Genomic DNA, 8,077 nt, shown 5'->3' with positions numbered 1-8,077 from the left:
TATCTAGGACAGGTTTGGAGAATGATTGAGTGTTATCGAGACAAGTTTGAGATAAAGCCAATCATCCCGAATATATCCCGCTTTGGGTCTCAAATTTCCATAGTCACACCCCTCTAGTCATTTAGCATACCATTTCTATATATGAAAAGTTCATGAAACTTTTGAACGTTCAACCCAAAAGCTTAAATTATTAGGTTAAAGGAAATTATATATGTCTTATAAGGCCCAATCAAATATAATAGTCAAGTGATGCGGTATACTTTCTTTTTTTAGCATCTCTTCTCACGTGTAAGAAAGTCTAAAACTGTATGGATGAAAGGCACATGGAATAGTCGAGTGACATGGAATAATAAGCTAACACACACTCATGTACACGATCTAAAACCGACGAACAAAGGCCTGTGAAAATGAAGAATTTGGAGTCATGTATATGCGAAATAAACCTAGGGCATGAAGGATCAATGCGGAAGCCTGGTTCTAATATTTTGTAACAATATCAAATCCAAAATTTATTCCTTATTCGCAAATGATCTCCTTGACACCTTTGCGTTGACTATTTTAGCATGATGATTTCATCGCCAACCTATTTTTTTTTTTTTTGTCCAATCAGCACTAGATTATGAACATGCAAGATTCTTTTCACTTGACTTTGGCCTATTTGTCTCCATGAAGTCATAGGAGACACGCAAGCAATTACGCTTGATCTTCGAACAACTCCTTTGAATTGAATAGTGGAATCTTCTTTCATCTTTCCCTCGCATGGGCCCGCCATGTAAATGATCCGCTGCCTATAAAAAGGGGGCAATCTCCGGTGTTGTCTCTCAAGATTGTCCTAGGATTGAGAACTGACTAAAGTGTAGTTCAGCTCTTATTCTGTAAGGAAAAACAGTTTTAACATACAGACATCAATGGAATTCGCAAGTGAGAAAAAACATGAGTCGCACTCGAAGATTTCCAGGAATGACGGGCACGGTGAGCATTCTCCGTACTTTGATGGATGGAAGGCATACGGCAAGAACCCCTTTCCCGCAACTCAGAATCCTTATGGAGTTATCCAGATGGGTCTTGCCGAGAATCAGGTCTGGTAGTAGCAAAAGCTCTTTGTTATAATAATCTGCTTTCGGAGATAATATATATAAAGTTGCCGTAAGACAGTAGCATGCGTTGCCCATTCGCGTACTCTCACACAGATGGCTTCACAACTTTGTTAATAATACCCCTTTTCACCTTGTTTTGCGATATCGTTTGCAGCTTTGCTTCAATCTGATAGAAGAGTGGATAAAGGACAATCCTACAGCATTCATTTGCACTTCCAATGGGGTTGGCAAGTTCAAGGACGTTGCCATTTTCCAGGACTATCACGGCCTCCTGGAATTCAGACAAGTAAGTTGTAGACAGCCGAAGAGAAAACATTGTCTCTCTAATTAAAAGGAAATGATATGGCCTTTGTTACTCACTAGAAGCGCTTTACATTGCTTCTCTCAGGCTGTCGCCAAGTTCATGGGAAGGGTTCGACGTGGTAAGGCGACATTTGACCCGAATCGTATTTTCACGAGTGGTGGAGCGATGGGAGCGAGCAAGACGCTCATTTTTTGCTTGGCTGATCCTGGAGACGCTTTCCTCGTTCCTTCTCCGTATTATCCAGCGTAAGGATTCATGCTCCCATCTCGTCTTCTGCTCTATATATTATTTTATGTAAGTAGTTAACTCACGTATAGCCCTCAATGAATAATCCGAAAAATATGTAGTGAGGTCCATGCATGGTAAAATGAATAAAACTTTGCAAAAAATCAAGCTGGCAAATAGTCATCGAAGAAAAGTAAGTTCTGGTGAACAGTTCATCTGAATCGAATGGGAACAAGAAAGCTTCAGAATTCAAGTCCTAGGAAATTATTCTTTGCCCTCGTGCCTCAGATTCCGCTAGGAATTGATTCGTCCGTAACTAAGAGAGATCAATATTTCCAAGTCTAGAAAAGTCGCTGTTTTGACCTGGGAACGTCGTCAGGTCAAAGTGATGGTAAATGCTTGGTAGCAATAGTAAGGTTGGTCAAGCAGACAAACATGATGGAGATTACCGCATCTTGATGAGCTTATTATAGCAGAATAGAGTGGACCCAGACCAAATCTTCCGCATGCTTGAACTCGTGAGTTAATTAATTCCAATAACATTCAAACTTGACAACCAAGTCATTTTTGCTAACCACTGCAGCCAGAGATGGAACACAAAGATGGAAAAGGAATCCAGCCCATGTGGAGGTTCTTCTTGGAAGTGAAGCTCCACAAGCTGGTGAGCGTTTCTCTGCTCAAAGTGATTCCCAGCGGGTTTGATGGGTTCGTTAAGATCACTCCTTTTACGTTGATGTTGGCTTCTGTGGGGCCTTGGTGACCTGGGCGCCATAGAAGCCAACATCAACGTAAAATGAGTGATCTTAACGAACCAATCAAACCCGCTGGGAATCACTTTGAGCAGAGAAACGCTCACCAGCCTGTCGAGCTTCACTTCCCCGCCTTCACGAGCATCTCGAAAAAATGCAAGAGACTGAATGCAATCCCGATCTCGTCCACACTATCTACAGTTTGTCCAAGGACATGGGGTTTACTGGCTTTCACATCAGCATAATCTGTTCCTACAATGATCAAGTGGTCAATCGCGCCAGCAAAATGTCTAGTTTCGGATTGGTCTCTTTGTAGACTCAGCATTTACTTGCCTCCATGCTCTCCGCCGATGAGATGTTTGTAGAGAATTTCCTAGAAGAGAGAAGGAGACTGGCCAAGAGTCGGAGTCACTTTGTCAAAGGACTCGAGCAAGACTTGGAAGACAAGGCCGGTCTTTTCCAATGGATGGATTTGGGTCACCTCGTGAAAGAACCAACGCTCGGTGCCGAGATGAAGCTGTGGAGGGTGATTACACAGGATGTGAAGGTCAATGCCTCACCTGGGTCCTCCTTCCATAGCCAGGAGCCCGGGATTCAAAGGGTTTGCTTCGCTGATGTGGATGATCGCACGGGGGAAGAGGCGCTTAAGATTATTAGATAGTTTGTGACCAAGGGCAATGAAAATGGTGATGATGAGACATTTTGGCTTTGTTCTGTTATTTGGTGGAGTGTTCTCAACAATTACGTATATCCCATTTTACAATGATTGAGTTATTAATCGTCAACCATTTCTTTGCACCATTTGCTTGGACGCTGTGTCAGCTTTTTGTGGAAACCTCAAAGAAGGTTTCATTCCCGTAGACAAATCTTCTGTCTGCTTGTCATAGCCCCATGGGCAAGAAACCCTAGGAAAGATTATTTCATGTATTACCATCTCATCAATAAAATAATCTACTTTATTTCGAAATATTTGTTCTCCTGGTAGTGTCATATTTTGCAGTATTGCAATGTGAGATGCAAAAGATGGATTCTCATTTGGAAAAACAAAATTGCAGTTTTCCCTCCACTTTTTGTTTATCAGTAGCGCAGCTTTTCCTTTGGCCTAGGGCAATAACGGTTATATTAATAATAAACTCATTTCAAAATAGAACCAAGGACAAAATTCCTAGCAAACACTGCAAGGGAAAGCCAATAATTAACGAAAAGCATGTAGAACCAAGACAGAGATTAACGCACACCCTCCGTGAAATCTCAATTCTCACGTGTACTTCCCTCTTTCCCTCCTATTCCTATGTGTGAAATCATACGCCCTCGTATATGAAATTAAATTACTTTGGTTTCCGTCTCGCATAAACGTAACTTATTCGTATGGAAATTGAAAAGGCAAAGATGACCAAAGTTAAAAGTCTTTGAAGTTCTCATCCTCCATCTACAAATTATTATTTTCTGTCCTTGCAATTCAAAGTTAGTTTTGCATCTACATTTGGCTTTATATTTCTTTTCTTCTATAGAGTCATTCAAAAACGTTGTTTTTCATTAAAATATGAATTGTAGGACCCGCGTATGGTGCGGCCGATACAGCTAGCGGAGCTAAAACAGTGCACCTCAAAAGGGCAAAAAGTCGAAGAAAAATGGCTTGGATCATCATCATAAAGAGACACTCTACTCAGAAGGCCCATCACTCAAGTTGGACCAAGCCCAGGCCCATCTCTTGGAACAAAATAAAATCGACAAATTGGCGGGGAAAAGAGAGAAAGAAAATCCCTGTTCACTTCCCACTCCCAAATTGGCATTTGCACTTCCATTGATGGTTCATCGACCAAATCCCGAGCTTTCACTTCAAATTTGCGATTATGAAGGTATGCAATCGATTCTAAAAAGCTTCAAGTTCAAGCATAGTAATATGAAACTACCGTTTCATTTTCACCAATGAAACTGGTGAAAGAGATGGAACATGGTATATGAAAATAAATACGAAGAATTAAGACCATGTACCATGGAATCTTCGCATCGGAGAGTACGTCTAGGACAAGTCATGGATATGAATACTATGGAGATATCATATTGATGAACGGCTGAAAGCTTGTGGTCCAAGACTGGTTAGCATTCGAAAACATGAAAGGAAAAATCTACAATTTGTGATCTGGAAAATTTACTATGTATATACTCTACAAGGCTTGTGCTCGTTATCTGTTGCCATGTAAGTTATGAAAGCAGTCCTAAGTTACACTTTTTAAAGAAATTATATAACCGAACAGTAGCAGCTTAAATTTGCATTTGGTACTCATGAATTTGTGTTAGATTTCCTGTCTTTCCAGTTATGTGTTGAATCCTAGCAACTTTGAAGTTGTTTCTCAAATTGTCACATCATTACTAAGTTTCAGGGTTGATGCCACACAATCTTTCAAATTCAAGCGACAGAGTTTGAGTTAAGATCTCAAGTTTTATTTTATCTTTGGATTCTTTGTCTTGCGGATTTTCTAAGCTGAAATGCCAATCAATGTCAATCCTTAAATATGCATGTTAAAGATCATGTCATCAGACTCAGGTTTCTGCCGTGCTCGAATAAGTACTTCTAATCAATACATTAAAATCTGACCTTTTTTTACTCATCATATGTTAAGGCTAACATCGACGGACCACGTGCAACCAAAACCATTTAAGTCCAGAAGAATTTCTAGTTACAGAAAAGTATTAGTCTCCAACCATTATGGTGTTTGAATGCAGTCAATTCTAACCCAAAGAATAATATGAACTCCTTCAAAGTCATTAAGCAAAGCAGAATCCCATGACAATATTAGACTTGCATGTGTTTCTTGTGTTAATTGCCAACCACTGTGCAGAGGTGGCGTTCGTAGGACCTGGTCAGATGTTAAAAGCATGAGGATCAAGCATTTTGACAGATTGCTGGTGTTCAACAAGTGCTGCAATTGAAGAAGACTAAGGTGCTGTTCCTTGACGCTCTTCTAGACAAGTCCTGCTCCGTATAATAGCATTTAGACGTTGCCCGCTAATAACTCGGTTACAACTGTTCATCTAATATTTTTTTAAGCACAAATTCTGCCAATGGTCTGGATGACTTCGATGGATTCTTGGCGTCTCTTTCTAATGGAGTGACGCCCTTTATTTTTCTTTTTGACCAAACAAAGAAACTCCTAATGAGGGAGGATTCCTCAGGTCCATATTTATTCGGTAAAACTTCAAATAGCTGAGCACTCTAGGAACTTATATTATAATCAATCTGGCGTGGCGGTTCCCTTCTTCGGATTTGTGAACCATGGATGCCGATGGCTACATGTTGCATGGTTTTTATTATATTTTATGCAAATAGTAATGCCACCGGGATCTTAACGAGTGGGGATTGGATAGGTCGAGCCTTAGAAATAAAGGAAACTGCATAGTTTACAGAAGCCCTGCATCTCTTTTGCTGAGTTTAGCCCCTGGTATTGCTCCACCAGCCAGTCATTACTAATGCTTTCTCCCTCAAAAGTGCCCTGTCCCTCTGCTTTCCCCATTTCGAACACTGGTTTTCACCAACGGCTCGCGAAAGTTACTTGCGCCCCTGGTTTAGATGGCTTGCACGATAGCTTTACAAAAAGGAAGTGCACTAAACTTGTTGATCTTTCTAGAATTCATCCACCCAGCTAAAGGATTTTTTTTTATTTTATTTTCTACTTCGCCAAAGTTGGATTTGTCCACATTAACGAAATACTCTAACAACCCAATGAACTAGGTAAGTCCAAATTAAGAAAATACTCGTTGATACTTGAGGTTGTTTGTATATGACTCTATGATGATGTGAGGAACTACGTTTGCGTTTATGCTTTTGAATCACACGCACATCTTACCGTAGATCACTAGGGTAGCATCTCGAGGTCGATAGAAGAATTTTGAAGTATATGGCTACTTTCGGATTCGAACACAAAAGAGTTCGAATAGGTTGCTTTACATCTTGGGAACAGAAAGATTAATTGCAGTTGAACAAAACCATAGTCTCCAAGAGTGAGAAGCCCTTAACCTTTCAAGAAAAAAATTCTACAGGAAGAACTTCGGAAATGAATGTCCACAAGCCATGAGCAAGTATTTTATGAACAAATATATATTATTAAAATATTAATTGTAAATGACCAGAAAGATTAAACATTTTATAAAAAGTTACTAATGAACAGAAAGATTAATAAGAACGCATTAAGTTTTGTAATTGATCTGGGTCTTTACAAAGAGTACAATGTGATATAGCACATAATTGACGTTTACAAGCAATCATTGAATTTAAATGAATAAACAACTTCTTAATCATATCCCCGGTATAAAAAGTTATACTATTCGCGACCTCTTATTATCTAGCAATATTTATTTATAAGAAGTTACAAAAATCCTTAATTAATGGCTATAGACATCATCTCCCGGTGATTACGTTTTTGTCAAGTCTTGATGAAGGCTCTCGTCAATGACTTGCACATTGTATTATCAATGATTTCATTGGCAAGTTATCAATTCTTGTCAACTATTTGATTCATTGATGACTTCTCTTTTCACCAAAATTTGCTCTCATCAAGTAGTCTGTCACTTGTCAATAATAACAAAAGTTGGTCATTTTTTTCGTCAACATATACCTCCTTCAAAAAGAGTTTAATGATTCATTCAATTGTTCGATTCTTTTAATTTAATTAATCAAGAGTCATCAATCATTTGACAAATGTGATTTTTCCTTGCCGAATTGCCTCATGAATTATTTTCCTGAAAACAGTACAATTTACCATGTTATGGCCATATGATTGGTGCCACTTGCATTTTATTTTGTTTATTAAATCCTCTTTACTTGGAAATACTTGGCCTTTGGTTATTTAATTAGCTATCTTTTAAAAGTAAGTCGAAGATTTTGTCCAATTTACTAACATCAATAGAGTAAATTTAAGTATCTTTAGTCCTATCTAATTTTTTTTTTTTTTAAATTGCAGGCGATAAAACTTGTCAAGCACCATTTTTGCCATGGTTTCTCAATATTTTCATATTGGTCAAATTCATCATTTGACTCATATATGTCCATTAGAACCATGCTCTATGTAAAGTCTACATGTGATTATTTTATCTCTTTCTGTATATAGTTACTCATACTTAGACACTCATCGCCAATTGAAATAAATCGGCAAAGTCTTTACCTTCAAATCTTTTTCTTATGTTGAATTTTAATCCATCGAACCAACTTTATGAACTCCTCTGAAAGTGAAATGGGACATTTATTGCTAACCTTCTTAAATCGAGCAACAAATTGATCTAAGACTCGTTATTTTATTGATAGAGTCTGGTCAAATTAGTAATCAATACCTTAGGTATCATCATATAAAATTGAGAGTGAAATTGTCTTTCCATCTAAACCTAGTTATCAACAGAATTGGGTGGTAAATTAGTCTACTAAGTGAAAGCAATTTTCGACAAAGACATAAAAAAAAGTAACCTAAGCCTTAAAAACTCACTTGTCCCTGCTTCTCCACACCGGTCTATAAATCAACCAATGTATTCAATGGTCGCTTATTTATTTTCGCCAATAATAATGGCACATTTAGGATTTTGAAGCCTTTTGGAAAAGGTTGATTGTCGACCCATTCAAGATATGATATCTTGTAAACAAAACTAATAATGTCTAGCCCCAATTATTCTTGAACTTCTTCAGCAAACTGTGCAGGATTCAATTATGGGTT

The 8,077-nt window shown here is 38.3% G+C and overlaps 1 pseudogene; it reads left to right on the top strand.

The window, feature by feature from the left end:
- Positions 1–908: 908 nt before the first annotated feature.
- Positions 909–3,153, top strand: LOC130135395 (1-aminocyclopropane-1-carboxylate synthase 1-like; annotated as a pseudogene).
- The last annotated feature ends 4,924 nt before the right edge of the window (positions 3,154–8,077 follow it).

This window comes from Syzygium oleosum, unplaced genomic scaffold, assembly GCF_021117445.2.
Source record: "Syzygium oleosum isolate NSW1041296 unplaced genomic scaffold, Sole_v2.1 Sole_v2.32, whole genome shotgun sequence".
Lineage (NCBI taxonomy): Eukaryota > Viridiplantae > Streptophyta > Magnoliopsida > Myrtales > Myrtaceae > Syzygium > Syzygium oleosum.
Note: the sequence above shows the minus strand (reverse complement) of the source record. Positions and strands in the feature narration are given on the sequence as shown.